The 25,964-nt window shown below is 39.3% G+C and overlaps 1 pseudogene across 1 annotated transcript; it reads right to left on the reverse strand.

The window, feature by feature from the left end:
• Positions 1–15,715: 15,715 nt before the first annotated feature.
• On the reverse strand, positions 15,716–16,547 carry LOC308338911 (small ribosomal subunit protein uS2-like; annotated as a pseudogene). The gene has a single exon. The product of its transcript is annotated as a small ribosomal subunit protein uS2-like (transcript).
• Between the last annotated feature and the right edge of the window lie 9,417 nt (positions 16,548–25,964).

A 25,964-nucleotide genomic window follows, 5' to 3' on the forward strand; every position in this document is an offset into this window, starting at 1 on the left:
GGAAGGGGAATGGAACATATAGGCTTCTAGTTATGGAGGGAATAAATCATGGAATAAAGGATACAGCATAGAGAATATAGGTGTTATTAAAATAGCATTGCGTGGTGATGATGGTAGCTACACTGTGGTGAGCAAAACATAACATATACAGAAGTTGAATCACTATGTTGTACATTTGGAACTAATACAACAGTTTGTGTTAACTGTTCTCAAATAAAATAAATAAAAAGTTATGTTGCTGAATGGGGTGAATTTTTGGTGTGTGAAAAATTCAGTATGTCAATCTACATGCTATTTTCTGCGATTTTTTTTCTCCTTAGGACTTTTGAATTACCCTACATCAAGACTGATGATATAGTGACAATCTTGTTTGCATTAATTTCAGGAAGCCATCTGTCCCTCCATAAAGTTCTTAGATTGAGAGTAAGAGAATCAGTTATTTAATCTCAAATCTAGATCATTCTTATATAAATTGTGGATTGTCTCCTCCCAAGCACTGGAGGATAGATTTTTCTGAGGTTTTGTTGCCTGCTTGTCAGGGGAACTTAATTATACTGCATATGACTTCTCAGGGCTTAGCTTTGTGAAACTTGCACCCATTTTTTTTTCCCCGATAGAGGTATATCTGCCTCTCTTACCTGACAACTGCCCTTTGTCCTGGGAGAAATGAGCTATGGGGACTATATTGTCTAATCTAGATTATTCCTTAATAGAGAAAGTGGACTTGGACCTTAGGGACCAATTCAGAAAAATTCTTGGCCACTATCTTTTAAAAATTTTTTTTCTTTCTCATTCTGTGTTCCTTCTGTCTAGAACTCCAGTTAGGTGTTTTTAGATTTTGTCAGTCTCTTCTCAGTATCTGTTTTTCTTCATTTTTTTTCTGTCTCCTTTCCATGTGATGTATTTTGGTCACTCCTTCTGATATTCCAGTTCACTCTTTCTGTCTTCTGTTGTATCAAAACTGTTTACCATGTCCACTGAATTTCTATTTTAAATGACCATAGTTTTCATTTCTAGCCATTCTATTTTTCTTTTTCAGATCAGCCTGATATCTTTAAATCATCTTTTGATGCTTTTTCCTACTTTTGATACTCTATTATTTTATTACTTTAAATATTTATTTCATATTCTGGTTTTAGAATTCCAACATCTTTGCTTTTGCAGGTCTGATTCTGCCATCTGTTGCTTCTGCTGGTAATTCACACTCACAATGGCTCATTTCCTCATGGTTTGCCACTTCAAATGTGAATTCATATTCTTTGGAACTCTGTCAATAGGAATTATTTGAATCTTTGGTTTAGAGTATGTTCGTCAGAGAAGATGTAGGTCTGTTTCTGCCTGACTCTTGGTAAGGCAAAAACCAGGTAGTATATTTTGGTTTGGTTCAGTTTGGGATATATATATATATATATATATAGATAGATAGATAGATATCTGTCTAGGTAGATCGATCAATCGATCAATCTATCTATCAAGACAATTCCACCTGGACATTTCACAGATTTCTCACACTTAATTTTGCCAAAACAGAATTGTTTCCCCCTCCTGGATCAATTAAGTGGTACTTTAGTAACAATCCTTGGGATAATTATACAGTCTTACTCATTTTATGGACCAAGACCTCAGGATCCATGTCCATAAAATGAGGATAATGATAGTATTAGTATTAAAATAGCCAATATATGTAAAGACTGTTAACAGAGTGCTTAACATGTATCATATATTAGCTATTGCTCCTTTTTGCTTTGTTTTATTTTTTTCTTCAGTATTCTGCAACAGGGCTATAAACTCCAGGAGGTCGGAGATATTCTCTGCAGATCCCAGAACAATGCCTTTCACATGATAAGTCTTCATGAAAATGTGTTTGATAAACTGAATGTAAGAGGAAATATACTTACTGGAACCTAGAATTTATCTTTGACTCTGCTCTTTCATTGCCCTGCCAGGTCAGTCCATCAGTGGGAACTGTTAATTCTACTTTGAAAACACACAAAAGTCTGTTTCACTAACACCCTGTAGTCCAGAACACCATCACCTCTTTGCTTGACCACTATAATAGTCTGGCTTTGTTGTACTTTGCTGTTTCCTGTTTATTTAACATGCTATAGTTTGAGACATATTAGGGAAAGAAGAAAGTGTAGGAGGAAGGTAAAAAAAAAAAATCAAGGGCCCTTCTGATCTAGAAGGAGACCATGGTGCCCAGAGGAGTCCATAATGACTGGGCATTTCTCACTCTTGGCTGTAGCTGGTTCCCTGCTCGCCAGAACCTCCATAACACCTTTAGAGCTGGGGAGCTGTTCAGATGCTCAACAGTGCCGCATCATGGTTGCCTCTTGTCGCTACCATGTCCTGGTTCCCTAAATCCTGCCCAGGTGAGCTCTGGTTGTCGGTCCTGTGGACCCAGAGCTGAAAGCCACCTTCTTGTTCTGATGATAGGGGCTCTGGTGACATGCTGCCAATGCAGAGCAGTCTGAGGCAGTGGATAAAGTGACAGGCACTAGAGCATGTCCTGGGAGGAACCAAGAGCTGGGTTCTGGTTATGGGGTAGGGTTCCCTGGTTTTGTGTTTCTTCTCTGGACCTTTCCTGTTCCATCTTCAGAGTTGAAAGCAGCTCTCAAACAGATGGTGCTGTAAGCCCCCAAAAGTGTGTTCCTGTAACGCATCTACTTGAATGTACTTCCAAGTGGGGAGAAGGAAGATGGTGAGGAAGAGAAGGGAATCTTATATATTAATATTCTCTCTTCCACCTTCTGGAATTTTTTTCCTCTTATCATGGAATACCTGGTGAGGAAAGAAGTAAAAGGAAGAAGTCTTCTCTTTGGTGCTAAATAACTTCTTGGACTGAATTAAATGAGGATAGTATTATCTTGTCCTACCTTCCAGTGACATCATGACTTTAAACATTCTATGTTGGCTATCATGAGATTGCTTAAGCAGCTTGCAAACACTTTACCCAAGAGGATGTGTGAGCAATAGTGAGTCTCAAGGGAGATGGGTTGCATCTGACATTTGGGTATGTTTGCCTCTGTGGAAGGTCACTGAATCAGTGGTAGCTGAATCTAATAAAATTAGTATTTGCTTTAAACTTATTACATGCTCACCATGGTAAGAAATATCAAGAGGATGTTAGGATGCATCTCCCACTGTTGCTGGGGAGACAAGTGGTATAGACTGGGAAGAATCTGGATGATGCAAAATAATATGATTGTGTAATTTAGCAAAATGTTAAACTGTGTCTTTCTCTCTTACACCCCACATTCACCAAGTATCTATATTTATATATCTATATCTATATCTGTACCTGTATCTATATCTATATCTGTATCTATATATGTACTTTAATGGTTTTATCTTTCTAAGAGTCACTTACTGAGGAACAAATGTAGAAATAACTCTACAATTAGGTGGCAATATTAGGCAACTGGGTGTTATAGAATTCCAGTGTGCTTGATGAGCCAGCTTTTCCTTTTTACAGCTAGGTTAATTATGCTAGAGGGTGGGAAAGTGAATATGATAGAAGGGACCCTAAGGGCTTGAAAGCCATGATTGAGAAGTATACCAGAGCCTCTTCCATCCTTTGCCAACATCCAGAGGTGAATGGAAGCTGAACCAGGGAAATGTTGTCTGGTTGCTGCCTGGTTAGGACCAGATACCAACCATAAAGGCTCAGCCTGAAGTGAGTCCTTTTTACCCTGAGATTCAGCGATTCAGCCTTAGCCTATCTGACCCATGATGTGGGAATGCCCTCATGTCCATCCAGGACCTTGGAAACCTCTTCTAGATTAGCAAGTAGGGTATTTTGACACTTTATAAGGTGTTAATTGTCTGAGATCTTTCCTCTTGGCCCAAAGGAAGGCTATTCATAACACATTTGAAATCTGTCCCCTGTGCTGGGGAAAGTGGTTCTCATGGGGTGAATATGAGATGGGCTAGAAACATGCAAATCGTACTTGAACTTCTAATGGTGATGTTGACCATGCCTTGTGCAGATGTGGCCTGACTCTCCATAGGCTTAACAAAACAGATCTGAACAACTGTCTGTATCAGAAAAGAGAGGTTTGAATCCTGGTTATGAAGCATATGAGGCATGAGACCTCTGGCAAGTCATTCAACTTTCTGGGATTAATTTTCTTCTATATTAAACATTTTAAAAATTAAATTATAGTTGTGAAATCATTTTGGAAACTGGGAAGTTTCCATATAAATGAGTTTTTAGTAATTCCTACTTCTATAAAATGAGAATAAGAATAATATCTATGCATCAGAATTGTAAATGTTGACTAAGTAAGGCAACAAGAAATATTTTTGAAAACTCTTTTTATCTAGAAGAGCTTTATTATTTTTTAGCACATTTGTGGATTTAATTATTTTGTTGCTTTCAAACAGCGAGGTAGTTTATGGCTACCGTTCCTCTTTCCTACCTTTTGTCTTCTACTACTCCATCATTCTAGTACTAGGATTTAATAATGTTTGCCTGCTCCAAATGGATAACAATAGAGACTCTGTTTTGCGCATGTAAATATAGTTACAGGAGATAAATCCTTTCTCTTGGTGACTGAGTCTTACATAAATAGAACTTAATGTATCTTCATAGATCTTTCCCCTGCTGACATTATTACATTCATCCATAAAAACTATCATCATCACTATACTCCTGCTATTTCACTGAAATATACAGTGAACATTCCTAATGCAGCTCCTTACATAAATTGTGGTAAAATTGTATCAAGCACTTCTTTAGGCCAAAATAACCCTACTACCTCATTTGTATTTTAAATGGCAGAGACTTCTGGAATTTGCCTTCATCCTTCTGATGCAGATGCTCCCTGGAGAAAAGTCACATGCCCTACTATACAATGATTAATAAATAATGATCACATCATTGAGGGACTTAATAATTTACCATACTGATATTATTTAGTTGCTTATAAACATTTTGATAAAAAACTGCATATGCATAGCATAACACAAGTATTACATTTTATTTAAAAATATTTTAATGACTGCATAATACAAAGGAATATTATGCAGTCATTAAAATATTTTTTTAAATTAAATGTAATAAAGATGTGAGATATATATCTACATCTATATCTATATAGTGAAATATTATGCAGTAATCAAAAATTAAAATCTTGGGCACCTGGGTGGCTCAGTGGGTTAAAGCCTCTGCCTTCGGCTCAGGTCATGATCCCAGAGTCCTGGGACTGAGGCCCACATCGGGCTCTCTGCTCAGCAAGAAGCCTGCTTCCCTTCCTCTCTCTCTGCCTGTCTCTCTGCCTACTTGTGATCTCTATCTGTCAAATAAATAAATAAAATCTTAAAAATAAAATTGAAATCCTCACCATGACCAAGTGGGATTTATTCCAGGCCTGCAAGTTTGGTTCAACATCTGCAAATCAATCAATGTGACACAATACATTAATAAAAGAAAGAACAAGAACCATATGATACTCTCAATAGATGCTGAAAAAGCATATGACAAAGTACAGCATCCTTCCTGATCAAAACTCTTCAAAGTGTAGGGATAGAGGGCTCATACCTCAATATTATCAAAGCCCACCACAAATATCATTCTCAATGGAGAAAAACTGAAAGCTTTTCCATTAAGGTCAGGAACACGGTAGGGATGTCCATTATCACCACTGCTATTCAACATAGTACTAGAGGTCCTAGCCTCAGCACTCAGACAACAAAAAGAAATTAAAGGCATCCAAATTGGCAAAGAAGAAGTCAAACTCTCACTCTTTGCAGATGATGTGATACTGTATGTGGAAAACCCAAAAGACTCCACTCCAAAACTGCTAGAACTTGCACAGGAATTCAGTAAAGTGTCAGGATATAGAATCAATGCACAGAAATCAGTTGCATTTCTTTACACCAACAACAAGACAGAGGAAAGAGAAATTAAGGAGTCAATCCCATTTACAATTGCACCCAAAACCATGAGATACCTAGGAATAAACCTAACCAAAGAGGCAAAGAATCTCTACTCAGAAAACTATAAAGTACTCATGAAAGAAATTGAGGAAGCCACAAAGAAATGGAAAAATGTTCCATGGTCCTGGATTGGAAGAACAAATATTGTGAAAATGTCTATGTTGCCTAAAGCAACCTACGCATTTAATGCAATACCTATCAAAATCTCATCCATTTTTTTCAAAGAAATGGAACAAATAATCCTAAAATTTATATGGAACCAGAAAAGACCTCGAATAGCCAAAGGAATATTGAATAAGAAAGCCAAAGTCGGTGACATCACAATTCGAGACTTCAAGCTCTATTACAAAGCTGTCATCATCAAGACAGTATGGTACTGGCACAAAAACAGACATATAGATCAATGGAATAGAATAGAGAGCCCAGAAATAGACCCTCAACTCTATGGTCAACTAATCTTCGACACAGCAGGAAAGAATGTCCAATGGAAAAAAGACAGCCTCTTCAACAAATGGTGTTGGGAAAATTGGACAGCCACATGCAGAAAAATGAAATTGGACCATTTCCTTACACCACACATGAAAATAGACTCAAAATGGATGAAGGACCTCAATGTGAGACAGGAAATTCATCAAAATATTTGAGGAGAACACAGGCAGCAACCTCTTCGACCTCAGCTGCAGCAACTTCTTCCTAGGAACATCGCCAAAGGCAAGGGAAGCAAGGGCAAAAATGAACTATTGAGATTTCATCAAGATGAAAAGCTTTTGCACAGCAAAGGAAACAGTTAACAAAACCAAAAGACAACTGACAGAATGGGAGAAAATATTTGCAAATAACATATCAGATAAAGGGCTAGTATCCAAAATCTATAAAGAGCTTAGCAAACTCAACACCCAAAGAACAAATAATCCAATGAAGAAATGGGTAGAGGACATGAACAGACATTTCTGCAAAGACGACATCCAGATGGCCAACAGACACATGAAAAAATGCTCCACATCTCTCGGCATCAGGGAAATACAAATCAAAACCACAATGAGGTACCACCTCACACCAGTCAGAATGGCTAAAATTAACAAGTCAAGAAATGACAGAGGCTGGCGAGGATGCGGAGAGAGGGGAACCCTCCTACACTGTTGGTGGGAATGCAAGCTGGTGCAACCACTCTGGAAAACAGTGTGGAGGTTCCTCAAAAAGTTGAAAATAGAGCTACCCTATGACCCAGCAATTGCACTACTGGATATTTACTCTAAAGATACAAACGTAGTGATCCAAAGGGCACGTGGACCCAAATGTTTATAGCAGCAAAATCCACAATAGCCAAACTATGGAAAGAACCTAGATGTCCATCAACAGATGAATGGATAAAGAAGATGGGGTGTATATATACAATGGAGTACTGTGTAACCATCAAAAGAAATGAAATCTTGCCATTTGCGACAACGTGGATGGAACTAGAGAGTATCATGCTTAGCAAAATAAGTCAGTCGGAGAAAGACAACTATCTTATGATCTCCCTGATATGAGGAAGTGGAGATGCAACATGGGGGTTTGGGGGGTAGGAAAAGAATAAATGAAACAAGATGGGATCGGGAGGGAGACAAACCATAAGAGACTCAATCTCACAGAACAAACTGAGGGGGGTCGGAAGAGGGTGGTGGGGTTATGGACATTGGGGGTTGTGTGTGCTATTGTGAGTGCTGTGAAGTGTGTAAACCTGGCGATTCACAGACCTGTACCCCTGGGGCTAAAAATACATTTTATGTTTATAAAAAAAAAAAACCCTGAAATCTTGCTATTTTCAATGATGTGGATGGAGCTAGAGGGTGTTATGCTAAGTGAAATACATCAATCAGAGAAAGACATTTATGATATGATCTCACTGATATGCAGAATTTGAGAAACAAGGCAAAGGATCATGGGGGAAGAGAGGGAGAAATGAAATGGTATGAAACTGGAGAGGGAGATAAACCATAAGAGACTTTTAATCTCAGGAAACAAACTGAGGGTTGCTGGAGGGGAAGGGGCTGGGAGGGATGATGTGGCTGAGTGATGGACATTGGGGAGGGTATGTGCAATGGCAAGTGCTGTGAATTGTGTAAGACTGATGGATAACAGACTTATACCCCTGAAACAAATAATACATTATATGTTAATAAAAAATATTTTATAGGAGCACCTGGGTGGCTCAGTTGGTTAAGTCTCTGCCTTCGGCTCAGGTCTTGATCTCAGGGTCCTGGGATCGAACCCCACATCGGGCTCTCTGCTCAGCAGGAAGCCTGCTTTCCCCCCCTCTCTGCCTGCCTCTCTGCCTACTAGTGATCTCTCTCTCTCTCTCTTTGTCAAATAAGTAAATTAGATCTAAAATATATATATATATATTTTATAGTTAAAATCTTGGTTGTAGACTTTATAACTTTGTAAACCATATATTCTCCTTGGAGCCATATCAATGCATTTTATTTTTTACATCGTTATTGTTAACATATAGTGTTTCAAAGGTTCCTTTTTTTTACTCATGTGGTCTACATACCCTTCTTTTTGTTGCTTGGTACTTTTTTTTTTTTTTTTTTTGTAATTTGCTTTTTCATTCTATTTTAGGTCAGTTGAATTATATCACCTGGATGTAAAACTTAGCTTCTTTTTATTCATTGCTAATCTCTCCATTTTCAGGTTGTTTAAATAAATGCTTCTTTCTATTTGATGGACAGGTAAATCATTTATGGAAGTGTTTAAGATAAAGAGGTTATTTTGTTCTATGACGGGTTTACTGAGTAGATTCTGTAGGATGCCAGCTTGTGAATTTTGAAAAAGCTCTTTAGTTGAATTTGATGGAGGAAGAAGTATATATTGTGTGGATACAGCTAAAATCAGCTCCAGAACAACCATCATCTTCTCTAGCTTATGTTTACACACACACACACACACACACACACTTAATTTAATTTTTGTGTAATTCTAACTGCAGTGGACATCAGTTCTAGAATGATGTCACAGACTGTTTTACGTGTTTTTGTTTGTTTTTTGTTCTTTTGTTTTTGTTTTTGTTTTTGTTTTGGCCCCATGGGTTTATGTGCCTCATATCTCCTCACCTAGATAATAAACTACATAATTGAAAACAAAATTTCTGTTTCTTCTCCATCCCCAAAGTACTCAGTATAAGGCTGACTGCTCCGTGGTGTCTGAAATGTACTACCATATGGTAATATGGTCTTTTCCATTCCTGGTCCTTTGAATGGGGCCAAATCACCCACTCATATTGTGAAGCAGGTGATGAACAATAGCTCTAGTCTCACGTGCTCATCTGCACACACCCTGCTCGTCCATTCAACACTTTCTTTAGTCAACTGAGCTCAGTTCCATTGGTTTCAAGGTTTCTAGAGATTCATTCATTTGTTTAAACATTTATTGATTCCCCACATGTCTATGCAAAATACTTAGGACATAAAAGCTAATATCCTATCCTATCTGCCATCAAGGATCTAGTCATCTCGTGGTAGGTCTGTGTAAGAGTTTCTTCCTCAGGGGCACCTGGGTGGCTTAGTCAGTTAAGTGTCCCACTCTTGATTTCAGCTCAGGTCATGATCTCAGGGTCATGAGATTGAGCCCCACATTGAGCCCTGCACTGGGCTCCATGCTCAGTGGGAAGTCTATTGGAGATTCTTTTTCTCCTTCTCCCTCTGCCCTTACCCCCACCCTACCTCTCTTTTTCTCTTTCTAAGATAAATAAATAAATCTGAAAAAAAAAAAGTTCCTTCCTCAGTGGAAGAAGTCAGGCATACAGTGCTCGTTCTGTGTAGGAGGATAGGCTACCCTAGCTACTGTGCTCTAGCTCACATTATATTTCTAAAATACAAATACTTGACATTTTTGAAATATTGCTGTGTTTTCTGTGTGTGTGACATGCATTGATTTATACATTAATCTTGTTTCCCCAGCTAAGCTGTAAGCTCCTTGAGGGGTAAAAAAGTGTTATTTGTGTTCTCTGAAATACACTTGAGAAACATATACTGTGTTGATTTATTGATTTCTATAAATAAGAGACTTGGTTCGGATGCTAAATGATTTGACTTATCCTTTGTTACGATGCACATCTCACTTCCTTCTCCACTTAGCCTACATTCCAGGACCCATCGATTCAACAACTCTTTTTCAGTATCTCCTGCACTTTTGGCTCCTTGGTTTGCAAGGCCTCTATCCAATCTTGGATCTCATCAACTACCAGCTTTTTCAGCTCTCACACCCTGGTGGCTGAGCACTTTGGAGAAAAATAAAAGAATGGTAACGAAGAGGACCATAACAAACTCCTGATCTCTGTATGTAGCTGGGCCCTAACTCTGCTTGGCATACATTTCTCTTATGAGCATTCATCAGTGCTTCTTCCTATTCATAGGGAAGCTCTTCCAACTCTATAGTTCTTTCCTGAGGGCCTCTTGTTCACCCTTTGTCCCTTACTCTCTGGTGATAAACTGCCCAGAGAGAATAGAGGCCTTAGAATACATTCCTTACCTCCCTGCCTCCTTTATCTCTAGCAACTCTCATCTTCAGTCTCTTCCTTTTCTTTGAAAATAAGTGACTCCTTGCCTCTTCCCTCTGTTCCCATTGAAGGCCAGTTCCTCTACCTAGGCCCTTGATTCTCTCCCTTCTTGCTTTTTTTCCTCAGGACCTTGCTCCATCAGTTGATCAGTTTCTTTCATGACTCATTAACTCCTCCCTCTCTGTAGGATGTTACCCTTCTGCATAAAATAAGATACAAATATCTTCTACCCTGAAAAAACCAGTTCTGTTTCTCTTGCCACAGGATGATGGAAGCAACCTAAGACATGTAGAATATTAGAGTGAGCTGTGAGACAGACCTAGATTTGATTAGGTGACTGACCTTCAACTGAGGTATGAAAATTGTACCAGCCAAAATAGGGAGAGCTTCTGTGGAGCTCATAGGAATGCAAGAGCCAAGTCCAACTGAGCCAACAGTGCAGAGAGGACCTGAATTCAGCCCTCAGACTGGAGCCTCCATCCCACAAGTTCAGTTTGGTCTACCTAGTTTACAGCTGGCCTGAGGCCTATGAACAAGAAATCAAGTTCAATAATTTTGGGGTGGTTGTCATACAGCATTCTTGCAGCAATAGTTGACTAATACTAGCTGGCACTTAAAAAGTGACACAGAAGAGATACAAGAGACAAAAGATGGAGAGGACATTGGCTCCTTTTCCTTCCATGCCTAGAATGCCATATTCTGCCATACTGCTCATTGCCAAGGGAAGGAATTAATCTACAACAATAATGATTATTTTAATGCACTGATGTTTTTTTCTTTCTAGTTTGCTTTCTTTGTCTGTATCTTCCTTTGTTCATTCTTGTCTAGCGTCTTTCACTGTTGAGTCCTTACATTCGGATGAGCATGAGGAATACAAAACAAAATCCATCTTTTGGTTTAAATGGGGAATTGAACTGTAAACAACTAACTGATCTGCATGCAAGATGCCCTGTAATAAAGTTGTATACAGAAGGAAGGAAAAATGGGAGAGGTTAGCTCTCTGTATTTCTGCAGATGGTCATGGAACACTTGGGAGAGGCCCTTTGCAAGGATCAAGTTGTTCCTTCTTTCCAGCTTTTTGGAGTTTAATACTTCACATCTGTGATCACACCCATTTCTACTCTGCATTCTTCACACACTTTATTTCTTCCACTGGAAATCTTCTCTTTCTCTTTACTATGCCACCAACTGTGGGTCCTTTCTCAAGAAGGCCTTCTCTGCATCCAAGAGTAGGCTGGATTCCCTTCCTAGATGCATTTATAACACTTGATGTGTCTCTTACTGTAATATGTGTCATATTTGAATTACTAGTAAGGTGTTTTCTCTGCTAGCCAACTAGTCCAAACCAAAGCTGTCTGATTTACTGCCTTATCTCCAGTAACTGGCTTAGTTTAGTGAATGGGATGGAACTGAATTGCTAAAGATCTGTTATGGGTATGAGATACTAGGCATGGAAGTAGGAAGAGGGTTTGCAGAAAGTGCATCAATTCACTTTCTGTCTCCTCAAACAAGATACCCAAGTTGCTACCCCAAGTTGATCCCTGAAGTTGGAAAAAAAGAAAACAAGAGAAATCCAATTTGGGTCTCCAATGAGCTTAGCAGTACTCTGCATTGTTGAGAACTCTCTGATAGCTAGAAAATTCCACTCCTGAGCAGCTGGCCTTGCTCATGGCTCATGACGCAGGCAGTGTTTGGCGATAACATTTCCTGGCATTGACGTGTGTCTGCTATGTGTATGGCTCAGGGACCTTGTCTTATGCACAGGAGTACAACCCCCAGCAGGGAAGCATGGCCTGCAAATCCCATTAATCCTGGCTTGCAAGGTGGTGGGCGGTGATGCAGAAGGCTGTGTGCTCTCCCGGTGCCGTGCCTGGCCTGGGGCCCTGCCTCCTCTGCCGCTGTCCTTTTGTCTTGTTGTTGAGAGGTGGCTGCTGTGCTCTGTTCTTGGTGGATGAAATCATTCAGTTCCTTCTCTTTGTTTGTTGCAAAAAATAAAAATATGAAAATTTTACCTGCTAGAACCAGATGTCCTGTAATATCTATCCAACAATTTGAAAAGACTGCTCAGAATAAAAAGGAATATTTTGTACACACAAATTCATCTCCATATCCTCAATGAGTTTTCAGTCATCATGGCTATGAGGCCATGTGGATTCATGCATAATGAGTCACATGATGGCAGGGCTTTCTTAAAACCAACTTGCCATCATGTGATGAAAAGCTGTAGTTTACTAATACAACAGGGTGGGCAAACACTGCCTGCTTTTGTATAAGCCCTCAAATTAAGAATAGTTTTTACATTTTTAAATGGTTACCAAAAAATCAAAGAAGAACAATATTTTTAGAAAGGGAAAATTAGATGAAATTGAAATAGAGTGTCCATTAATAAAGTTTTATTGGAACACAGTCATGCTCATTTGTTGAGGGAGTGGTTAGGGCCACTTTCCTGCTGTAAGAGCAGAGTTGAATAGTGTGACAAAGACTAGGCATGGTTGGCAAAACCTAAAACATTTACTGTCTTGCCTTTTGCTGACCCCTGTAATGGAGGAATATGGATTTTTTAAATTGACTCATTCTGAATATATCAGAGACTTGCTCAAGCGCCCATTCTGTGTTTCCAGAAGACTGAACTTCTGTTCACCCTCTGAGGAAAGATGTGCCACCAGAGATGGCTCTGTTTGGTACCCTTTTCTACCTAACTTCATGTTATGGGGATAGGTATGATAATCGTAACCTAGAGAACAGAACTGAGCAAGCAGGAGCTACATCAAGATTCAGCCGAGAAGATACAACCCTGTGCAGATCTGCTGCCTACATATCTAGTGAGGCCTTCTAGGGTCTTGGTCACTCAAGAAAAATCAAGGAGTTCTCTTTTTCCTTCTCTAAAGGGATTCACACCTGTGGGAGAAATTATTAAGCAAAGACACTTGTCTGCATTATCTTAGTGACCCTTAGTAGGTCTTGTTGTCTGCCTCTGGTTGCCTGCGCCCTGTTCTTTCCTTTGCAGTAGTATATCCATGCACAAAATTATGATTGTTTACTTTATCTTCTAGACTGTGAGTTCCTAGAAGGCAGGGTTTTTAAATTTCCATGTGTTTTGAGCATCTGGAGAGGGCAAGGCACTTGGTAGATTCATGAAAATAGCCAGGCAATCAACAAAGTCTGTTGTGCTTCTCACACAGAGTTACAAGTCTGGAGAGCCCATGGTTATGTGATGGCAAGTACGTGCATCCACGGATTAGCTTGGCATAACTTTCTGGGTATTAGTTGTACTTGAAGACCTGTAGTAGAAATCACGAATTTTGTATTTAAACAAGCATGGCTAGATTACAGAGTAAAAACTCAAAACGTTTAAAGATGGAGCACAGACTTCAAAGAACTTGACCTGCTATGGTGATCATTTGGGGGGGTCTGTTTCAGGTCTCTGGGTGAAGAGAGGGGGGTCAGGGATAAATTCATTCTCTCCTGCAGTTAGAAATCTTTGAGGTGAAATTGTCAGAGAAGGACTAAAGTAACTAAGTCCTCAGTGTGGCATTATTATTTTTAAAAAAGATTTTATTTTTAAATAATCTCTACACTCAACATGGGGCTCAAACCATGGCCCCGGGATGAAGAGTCACCTACTCCACTGACTTAGCCAGGTAGGTGCCCCTGAACGTGATATTATTAATAATGGGAGGCAGGAAGGTGGAAGACAGAGGCCCTTGAAAGACATGGCCAGTTCTGCCAGTATTTACAGATGCATTGTATCTTTTGTCAGAGATCTTCAGACAGCAGTGTGGACCTTTAGTCCAAGAGATTCTTTAAGAATCTGCTAAAACCTATAGACTCTATGAGCTTGCACCATCTACCAACTTGGCTGTAATAGATTTCAACTTCAGCTTAATGGTTATTGTGTCCTTATTGCTGCTAGGGAGGGGGGTGAATTTTACCAGTCTGGGATTATTCCCTGTGAATGTGACTAAGGCCTTGGTAATATGGGGAAGGGTGAAAAGGGAGTTACTGTTTAGTGGGGCAGATGGTCTGAATTGGTATCCTAGATGACATTTTCCTCTATTCCTTCTGCTTTTCAGTGACTTTTCCAGCGGGTCACTCCTAACCTGTCCCTCACAGGCATTCTTTTAGTCCTGTCTTTTCTTCTCTGTGTCTATGCCAATCCTTTTGTTCCTTTTAGAGTCTATTTGCTCCTCCTCAGATGCACTGGGCCACCAGAATCTAGATGGAGCCAGCTACAGTCCATCCCCACTTCCCTGTTAGCTTGGGGTGGGGGGCATTGGGAACCATGTAATATACACCAAGCTTTTTCACACAATTCCACCATGCCCATGGATCTCAGATGAATGACCCCTGCCCAAGTCTGAGTCTAAAACAGGAGGTCTCTTATTTTCAGGATGAATAGAGGTAAGGAAGAGGGAATGAAGTGAACCAGGAGATTCTTCCTATTGTCTGAATTGCTGGGAAAGGGAAAGGTGGGGAGAGAGGTGAGTGGGCCCCAGTGTGTAGAGCCGCACTGGCAGCAGGCAGCAGCTAGCATCCAATTGTAGCCACATGCCTACTGTACTGTATAATTCTGTAGCTCTTTTGGCAGTGCTTACAGGCATGCTCTCTCTGAGTGCTATTGATTTCTTGGGGAAAGGAGACCAAAAACAAGTGTTATACTTCGTGTCATGTGTTTTCTGGGGGAAGTAAATAGATTAGCCAAATTGGACAGACAAGATCAGGGCAAGGAGAGGAGAGGCTCCCTGGAACTGCCTTCCCTGAAATGGAATCTCTTAAAATGATCCACAGAGGAAATAAAATGATTAGGCAGGGCAGGAATTTATCCTGTACTCAGATTGAATGTCGCATTTTGTTTCTGTCTCAGCTTCATGTCCTGGGACTCAAACCACCCTGCTTTCCATTGCATTGCTATTTGATACCAGCAGCTCCACTCGCCTTTATCTTGACCATGTCCATCCCCCATGATGCCAGGGCTAACTGTCACTAAGTTTCTGGATACTGCTGTACAAGAGCACCATCCGATAAAACTTTTTGTGATGATGTAAATGTTTAAACAGCTCTCTGCCATTAAATACAGTAGCCCACTGGCCTTGTGGAGCTTTTCAGCACTTGAAAGGTGGCCAGTATGACTCTGAGACTGAGTATTTAATTATAGTTAATTTAAATGTAGCTTCATAGCCTTTTTTTTTTTTTAAGAACTTTTTTCCATTTTGTTTGTTTTTGTGGAAGAGTGGCTTAAGACCACTCAGTGGTTGTTCCTACCCATTCAGTGGCCTGAGCAGTGACCGCATACTCCAGTCTTCAGCAGGGAAGGTACCAGCATGCCTTCAGTCCAGTCTGTGACTTCAGGTAGAGTAGCAGTGAACTCAGGAGCTGGAGCTGGAGCAGTCCACTCACCCTGAAATTCCTCCTTGGTCAGGGCCTTGTCACCAGCAGCCTGCTCTTCCTTTTTGATCTCCTCAGGATCTCTGTGGAAATAGAAATCAGGCTTGACCTCCCATGGGTCTCTATGGGAAATGGTGCCACACATGCACAGAACTTCCTAGGCCAACATCCACCACATCAGACCCACCGAGTGAGCTCCTTTGTTGTTGCAAGAGATGGTGATGTCCACAGAGCTCAAAGGAGAGTCCTTGTTAACACAGAGCAGTGGTAATCAGGTTAACCTGTCTCTGTGAGAAGCTGGTGGTCAGCCCTGGTATCAGTAACCACCAGAAGCCTCGGCTTTCAGAAGACTGCCTGGATCTGGTTAGTGAAGGTTCTAAGAGTGAAGAGGCCAGCAATAGGAATGGCTCCAGTAGCAGCAGCAAACTTCAGTACAGCTCGCTGGCCAGTATTCCCAGATGGTATGACATTGACAGCACCTGGGTTTGCAATAGCAACAAAGGCACGAGCTGCCAGAAGAAGCTTCTCCAAAGTTCTTTTCAGATTTATGATGTAGATACCATCCCTTTTCCTTTTGCAGAGGTACCGTTCCATTTGGAAGTCAAGGTTGGTGCCACCTAAGTGGGTTACTGCTGCAAGGAATTTGAAGACCATACTCTTCCTTCATATGCAGGACATCAAGGGCTCCGAATATTGTGAAAGTTTCCTTTGAGTTACAATGGGAATACAAAACAACACCATATGGACTCCTTCCTGGGTAGTGCGGGAAGGCCATATGTAGCTATTTGCTCTGTTCTTGTGCATTGAAGTTTTAGATTCTTGCAGTCCCAGAATTGTGAACCAGCAGCATCCACATCACCTGGGATTGGGAGATTGTTTTAGAAATGTGGTATCTTGGGCCTCATTCCAGATCTACTGAACCAGAATCTACATTTTAACAATATCTCCAGATATTACATGTATATTAAAGTTTGAGAAGCAGGGCTGGAAATGAGTAAGTCTCAGGAAGAGATGTGGTAGCAATTAGAGTCAGCTGAGTTATGCTGCAGTAACAAACAAGCCCCAAGTCCAGTGGCTTAAAATAAACAAATTTTATTTCTCACTAATGCTTCTTGTCCCTAGTAAACCAGAGGGGGCTCTGTTCCACATCATTCTTACTCCAGGTTCCAGGCTAATTGGCCAGTGTTCTCTGGATCATTTGTCATTGCTGTGATGTAAGGGAGAACAGACAGTGTGGTGAAACCTATAATTTCTACTCACATTTCATTGGCCAAAGCATGTCATGTGACTGCACTTAACTCAAAGGAGACAAGGAAGAGAAAGATTATCAAATGTCCAGAAGGGAGAGAAACAGAATATTTGGTGAACATACATGGTGAACAGCGCTCATGACTGCTGCACATAAGCATAATTATAGCCTTTTGTTTGTTTGTTTTTAAGCAGCCAGTTTTGAAGATCATCATTTCAAGCCTGGACTTTCCATAGCTTTCTAATTGGTCTCTCTGTTGTCCTTTCTTTTTTTACATCACTACCATATTAATCCTCTTAAGGCATTGTTCTGAATATTTCATTTCTCTACTCAGAACCCTTCAATGACACCTCATTGTCCACCAAGTTAAGTAAACTCCTTTTAGCATGATGTAGTGGAAAGAATGCTACTAATTTATGTGTGACCTTGGAGAGTGTTGCCTAAATTCTCTGAATCACAGTGTTCTCATCATTTAATTTGGAGATAAAAATACCCACCTTCAAGGGCTGCTATGAATCTTAAGTAAAATAATGTGTATAAAGTGCATAGTGTATTAGACATTTAATAAATAAGAGCATAATCCCTGTCATGAGCTCCTAGAGCACACCATGTATATCTGTATCATAATATTTATCCAAAACATATTGAGATGACCTATTGCATGTCTGTTTCTCCTAGTAGACTTGAATTCCTTAAGGAATCTGACTTTATAATTAGTGAGCTAGCATAAGGCTCTACATGTAGAAGATTCTTATTAAATATTTTAACTGCACGTAATTTGTTAGTGATTTTGAGTTCTCCCTAGCAAGGTTGCCTTATGTGTGTAGCCAGTGTTATGACCAAGCTATATCACTTGCTGTTCCCTAAACTAACAACATGTTTCTCATCTCTGGACCTTTGCTCATGTTTCTGATATATACTTTTTCCTTCCTGTACCTTAGCCTTGCAAAAGTTTGCTCATCACTTAATCCCCAATTAAAATGTCACCTCTACAACTATTATTTTTCTAATTCCTGAACCTGAAAGCACCATTCCCATTCTTTGAACATTCACAGTATTCAGAGAAGACTTCACACCAAAGTCTGTGATCTGGGATTCCTCTAGGAAAGTAATGACCAAGGAATTTATACTAGAAAGGCAAAGTGGAGAGAAGGAGATAGGCAGCACATTCCAGATTGATCAGGGTGGGTCTCTACGTCTGCAGATGGCTCAAGTGCAGGGAAGATGGAGAAAAAAGACAGAGACAGGACTAGAGAGAGGTTTCTGGCCTTGCAGGCCATGGTTACAAAGTTTGAATTTTATCCTCAGACAATGGAGATGAGCAGGGAAGTGACATGATTGCTTTTGTGACCTAGAAAAACCAGTTTTTTGAGAATGACAGTATTATATTTAATAATTGATATTTAATAGAGATATTTGATATTTAATAATTGATCTCCAATTTTCTGTGTTAGGTCAGTTAGCATTGTCTGTTTTCTGATCATGACTTGGTCCTCCCAATGCCTTTCCTTTCCTTTTTTTTTTTTTTAATTTTACAGATTTTTTTTTAATTTTTACAGATTTTATTTATTTATTTGACAGGCAGAGATCACAAGTAGGCAGAGAGGCAGGCAGAGAGAGAGAAAGGGAAGCAGGCTCCCCACTGAGCAGAGAGCCTGATGTAGGGCTCTCTCCCAGAACCCTGGGATCATGACCTGAGCTGAAGGCAGAGGCTTTAACCCACTGAGACACCCAGGCGCCCTGCCTTTCCTTTACTTATGTCACTTATTTATTCCTGTTAACTACCTAGCCCCTGAAGATGTTTACATTTTTAGCCCCTGTCTTATGTCTGTACTCCAAGCAAGTATCCTCTGATACTTTCAATCATCTATCAATTAAGAATTGCATTTGGCTGTTTATAACAAGGACCCATCTCTCAACAGTGGCTTCAGTAAGATAGAGGCTTATTTCTCTCTCATGTAAAAGAAGTCTGCAGGTAGCTTGTACAGTTTTTTCCTACTTACTACCTCTGCCATCCTTGACCCTATGGCTTCCATTCCCAAGATTACATGGTATACAATGGCTGTTGGAGCTCCTACCATCACATTCCCATTTCAGGCAGTAGGAAGAAAGAAGTGGGAAAGACTGCATTATTTCTCAGAGTTCTGTGTAATGAGTCTGCTTATAATCATTGGCAGACATTTAGTCACAGGGCTGCCAAGGCATGGGCAATGTAGACTTTTATTCTAAGAGGCTGTGTGCCTGGCTAAAAAAAATTGTGTGTGGGGTTTTTATTTTGTTTTGTTCTTTTAAAGAAGAGACTTGTGAGAGTAGGAAAATAGCAGCCTCTGCTATGGTATGTGACTCCAACCTTCATTATAATACATCTGTTTTTTTTTTTTTTTGAAGACTTTGTGTTTCCATTAACACATACTTGCCAAAGTTCCATCCTACCAAGTCCTACTAATATCTATCTGTCTTCTGGTATTTAAATGTCCATGTCGTTTATGTATTATTTACATTCTGTGCCTCGATGCACATCTACTTGTCCTGAATCTGACAATTCTTGGTCAAATTCCCTTCTTAACCATCAGTTCTCCATCTCAACAAGAGACAAACCAGGAGGTACTGCACAGACTGAGGGCAGAAGCCCCAGATGTGTTTGAAGAGACACACCTCAGTCAATAACCATCTAGATGAGGAATATATTATTTTCTTTGCCCAAATTTACTTGTTCCTAAAGTGCCCCTATTTGAATTGTTTGTTGTCAACTTTGCATTCCTATGGCCCCTCTCTAAGGTTTTCTCCACATTACAGAAGAGAAATCAGGAAGTACAGTTATCCCTGCCCCCATCTCCATATTGTTCCAGTCTTGAATTTGCTAATAAGAATTTACACAAGATTTGCAAGGGAGAAGAGTGGGAGAAGCCAGTGTTCTCTGGAGACCATTGCAAACTCAAAGTTGCTTCCTTTGGAGTTTTGTGCCCTAAACTCTTTGAAGTTTCAAGCTGAGCGCAAGATGCTGACCAAGCTGGCTCTGATTTCACAGGCACTTCCCCTTATCTCTGTTCCCTTAGCTCTTCCAATGACTGTAGAGGATCCTAATTCCTATATTAACTGCTTCATAATGGAATAATAGGGTGGCTTCTCTTTTCCAGATTGAAGCCTGACTGATATACCCCCTTTCATCTGAGTTACTTGGTTACCAAAATTTTGGAGGCCCTTTTCCTAGACTACTATCTATATGGCCAAACAGGTATGTTATTTTACATTGTAGACATTCTTTGAGCTTGCATATATGAATATTAAAATATATAGTACAATCACATCTTCTATAATTTTTAAAAAATATTTTATTTATTTATTAGACAGAGATCACAAGTAGGCAGAGAGGCAGGCAGAGAGAGAAGGGGAAGCAGGCTCCCCGCTAAGCAGAGAGTCCAATGTGGGGCTCGATCCCAGGACATAGGGATCATGACCTGAGCTGAAGGCAGAGGCCTTAACCCACTGAGCCACCCAGGCGCCCCCCTTCTATAATTTTTTAAAAAGACTTTATTTATTTGAGAGATAGAGAGAGAGCACAAGTAGGCAGGGCAGCACGCAGAGGGAGAGAGAAGCAGGCTCTCTGCTGAGCAGGGAGTCTGATGCGGGGTTTGAGCCCAGGACCCTAGGATCATGACGTGAGCTGAAGGCAGACACTTAATGACTGAGCCACGCAGGTGCCCCATTATGTATTACATTTATATTATGTTTTATAGTGTATTGTAAATGTATTTCTCTTCATCTCTTTGAAGGATTGATTTCCCAGAGTACCAGTGACTACCTTATACCTCTCACTTTAATTATGTTATGACAAGAAAGTGTCTCACTGTGCTCGGTGAAAATGCCTTAGGAGCCAGTGCAGGGTGGGGTGGGAGTAGGGATCGTGACAGAATCAGAAAGTGAAATGGAAGAGCTCCCAGCTGTGGGACTCCAATCTGAGTTTCCAACCCTACACTCTTACTTCATCTGTAGAGCTCCACTTCCATTAGTTGACATATGAGTGATCCACTCAGGATTTCATTTGACAGGAAGTGTTTCACAGCTTAAAAAGAAGATTGAAAGCTGCTCCTTTAAAACTCTAAATTTGAGATGTGCCTGAGAAGTCTCAACTCTTCAACTTACTAGCCATATGACCTTGGGCATATCATGAAAACTGAATTCGGCTTCCTTGGGAGTATAATACAATGGCAAAGCATTACTGAGAAGATGGAAAGAAATAATGCCCATAAATTTGAAGGGCGGTACCAGTCAGGGTTATACTCTGAAGTACTTAGGGCCAAGTGAGTGACAGAAATGAATGAAATAGGCCATCGTGAATGTGAAAGGGCATGTCCCAATGAAAAGGGGCATACTCAGCTTACTATACTTGTTAACATCTGGGGGATGTGGTCATATCTTTTGCATTTTTATATTAACATGTAATGTATTATTTGCCCCAGGAGTACAGGTCTGTGAATCATCAGGCTTACACATTTCATAGCACTCACCATAGCACATACCCTCCCCAATGTCCATAACCCAGCCACCCTATCCCTACCCCCCCACTGCCCAGCAACCCTCAGTTTGTTTCATGAGATTAAGAGTCTCTTATGGTTTGTCGCCTTCCTGATCCCATCTTGTTTCATTTTTTTCCTCCCTACCCCCATGACCCCTGACCCTCCCTCTCAAATTCCTCATATCAGAGATATCATATGATAATTGTTTTTTTCTGATTGACTTATTTCACTTGGCATAATACCCTCTAGTTCCATCCACATTGTTGCAAGTGGCAAGATTTCATTTTTATGACTGCATAGTATTCCTTTTTATATGTACACCACATCTTCTTTATCCATTCATCTGTTGATGGACATCTAGGCTGTTTCCATACTTGTGCTATTGTGGATATTGCTGCTCTAAACATTCAAGTGCACATGCCCCTTCGGATCACTACATATATATTTTAGGGTATATACCCAATAGTGCGATTGCTGGGTCATAGGGTAGCACTATTTTCAACCTTGTGAGGAACATTCATACTGTTTTCCGGAATGGCTGCACCAGCTTGCATTCCCAACAACAGTGTAGGAGGGTTCCCCTTTCTCCACGTACTCTCCAACATCTATCATTTCCTGACTTGTTAATTTTAGTCATTCTTACCAGTATGGGGTGGTATCTCACTGTGGTTTTGATTTGTATTTTGCTGGTATTGAGTGATGTTGAGCACTTTTTCATGTGTCTGAAGAAATGTCTGTTTATGTCTTCTGCCCATTTCTTGATTGGATTACTTATTCTTTGGGTGTTGAGTTTGAGAGATTCTTTATAGATTTTGGATATTAGTCCTTTATCTGATATAGCATTTGCAAATACCTTCTCCCATTTTGTCAGTTGTCTTTTGGTTTTGTGGGGTGTTTCCTTTGCTGTGCAAAAGTTTTGAACTTGGTGAAGTCCCAATAGTTCATTTCTGCCCTTGCTTCCCTTGACTCTGGTGATGTTTCTAGGAAGAAGTTGCTGTGGCTGAGGTCGAAGAGGTTGCTGCCTATGTTCTCCTCAAGAATTTTGATGGATTCCTGTCTCACCTTGAGGTCTTTCATCCATTCTATATTTGTGTGTGCTGTAAGGAAATGGTCCAGTTTTATTCTTCTGCATGTGGCTGTCCAATTTTCCCAACACCATTTTTGAAGAGACTGTCTTTTATCCATTGGACATTCATTCCTGCTTTGTCAAAGATTAGCTGACCGTAGAGTTGAGAGTCCATTTCTGGGCTCTCTATTCTGTTCCATTGATCTATGTTTCTGTTTTTGTGCCAATACCATACTGTCTCAATGATGACAGCTTTGTAATAGAGCTTGAAGTCTGGAATTGTGATGCCACCTACTTTGGCTTTCTTTTTCAACATTCCTCTGGCTATTTGGGGTCTTTTCTGGTTCCATATACATTTTAGGATTATTTGTTCTGTTTCTTTGAAAAAAGTTGATGGTATTTTGAAGGGGATTGCATTAAATGTGTACATTGCTTTAGGTGGCATAGACTTTTTCACAATATTTGTTCTTCCAGTCCATGAGCATGGAACGTTTTTCCATTTCTTTGTGTTTTCCTCAATTTCCTTCATGAGTACTTTATAGTTTTCTAAGTACAGATCCTTTGCCTCTTTGGTTAGGTTTATTCCTAGATATCTTACAGTTTTGGGTGTAATTGTAAATGGGACTGACTCCTTAACTTCTCTTTCTTCTGTCTTACTGTTGATGTATAGAAATGCAACTGACTTCTGTGCATTGATTCTATATCCTGACACTTTACTGAATTCCTGGAATTCTATTCTGGAGAATGTTTCATGTGCACTAGAGAAGAATGTGTATTCTGTTGCTTTGGGATGGAATGTTCTGAATATATCTGTGATGTGTGTCATTTAAAGCCTTTGTTTCCTTGTTGATCTTTTGCCTAGATGATCTGTCCACATCAGTGAGGGGGGAGGGTTTAAGTCCCCTACTATTATTGTATTATTGTCAATGTGCTTCTTTGACTTTGTTATTAATTGGTTTATATAATTGGCTGCTCCCATGTTAGGTGCATAGATATTTAAAATTGTTAGATCTTCCTGTTGGACACACCCCTTGAGTATGATATAATGTCCTTCCTCATCTTTTATTATAGTCTTCGGCTTAAAATCTAATTTATCTGATATAAGGATTGCTACCCCAGCTTTCTTTTGAAGTTCATTAGCATCGTAAATTGTTTTCCACCCCCTCACTTTAAATCTGGAGGTGTCTTTGGGTCTAAAATGAGTTTCTTGTAGACAGGAAATCGATGGGTCTTGTTTTTTTTATCCATTCTGACACCCTGTGTCTTTTGATTGGGGCATTTCACCCATTTACATTCAGGGTAACTATTGAAAGGTATGAATTTAGTGCCACTGTATTGCCTGTAAGGTGACTGTTACTATATATTGTCTCTATTCCTTTCTGGCCTGTTACTTTTAAGATCTCTCTTTGCTTAGAAGACCCCTTTCAATATTTCCTGTAGGGCTGGTTTGGTGTTTACAAATGCTTTAGTTTTTGTTTGTCCTGGAAGCTTTTTATCTCTCCTTCTATTTTCAGTGATAGCCTAGCTGGATATAGTATTCTTGGTTGCATATTTTTCTCATTTAGTGCTCTGAATATACCATGCCAGTCCTTTCTGTCCTGCCAGTTCTCTAATATTTTTCTAATATTTCCTAATATTTCTAATGTATGTTATAGACCTCTAGTCCAGAGTTGCTCTCAGGATTTTCTCTTTGTCACTGAGACTTGTAAGTTTTACTATTAGATGATGGGGTATGGACCTATTTTTATTGATTTTGAAGGGGGTTCTCTGTGCCTGTAGGAGTTTGATGCTTGTTCCCTTTGCCATATTAGGGAAATTCTCTGCTGTAATTTGCTCCAATATACCTTCTGCCTCTCTCTCTCTTTCTTCTTCTTCTGGGACTCCAATTATTCTAATATTGTTTCATCTTACGGTGTCACTTATCTCTCGAATTCTGTCCTTATGGTCTAGTAGTTGTTTGTCCCTCTTTTTGCTCAGCTTCTTTATTCTCCATCATTTGGTCTTCTATATCACTAACTCTGTCTTCTGCCCCATTTATCCTAGCAGTAAGTGCCTCCATTTTTGATTGCATCTAACTAATAGCTTTTTTGATTTCAACTTGGTTAGATTTTAGTTCTTTTATTTCTCCAGAAAGGGATTTTATTTCACCAGAAAGGGATTCTCTAATACCTTCCATGCTTTTTCGGAGCCCAGCTAGCAACTTGATAATCATCATTCTGAACTCTAGTTCTGACATATTACTAATGTCCACATTGATTAGGTCCCTAACTGTCGATACTGCCTATTGTTCTTTTTTTGGTGGTGTGTTTTTCCACCAAGTCATTTTATCCAGATAAGAATAGGTGAATGAGAGACCAAAATACTAAAGGGGTGACCAGGACCCCCCAAAAATATACACTAACCAAATCAGAAGAGACCCAAAACTGGAGGGAGAAGAAACAGGGAAGAAAAGGGAAAAAATAAATAAATAAATAAATAATATTATGTATTATATAATATATAATATAATATAATAATATGCTACATAATTAAATATAATATAATATATAAATATTATAATACATAATATAATACATAATAATATAATATTTATATACATAAGTATTATAATACATAATACAATATATATTTTTTCCCTTTTCTTCCCCATTTCTGCTCCACCAATTTAATATATAAAATCAAATATATATATATGTGTGTGTGTGTGTGTGTGTATCTATCTACCTATCTATCTATCTATAAATATATATAAATGACTGGGAACTAGAACAGAGGCACACACTTGATTTTGGATGTATTTTGGTCTGTTAGAAGAAACTACCTGCCAAAATTTTAAAGATAGAAAAAGTTTTATATATACAAAAATAAGGGTAAACATGATGAAGGGATGAAATATGACTATAAAGATGAAAATTTAAAAAGATTCTAAAAAAAGGAATTGATAAGAAGTGGGTTGAAAAAAGAAAAGAAAAAAAAAGAGGAAAGAATGTGAGCAGGCTGGAGACTAGAACAAAGCTATGCACTAGATTAAGGTATATTTTGATCTATTAGAGAAAATTGTATCCCAAAGTTTTAAAGAAAGAAAAACCCTATATGTACACAAGAAATAAGGTTAAATACAGTGAAGGGATAAAATATGACTATCACAGTGAAAATTTAAAAAGATTTTTAAAAAGGTATTGATAAGATAAAATAGTTTAAAAACCTTAAAATAGGAAGGTGGAAAAATAAAAAAAAATAGAATAAGAAAAAAATATTAAAAAATTT

This window comes from Martes martes (assembly GCF_963455335.1).
Source record: "Martes martes genome assembly, chromosome: 2".
NCBI lineage: Eukaryota > Metazoa > Chordata > Mammalia > Carnivora > Mustelidae > Martes > Martes martes.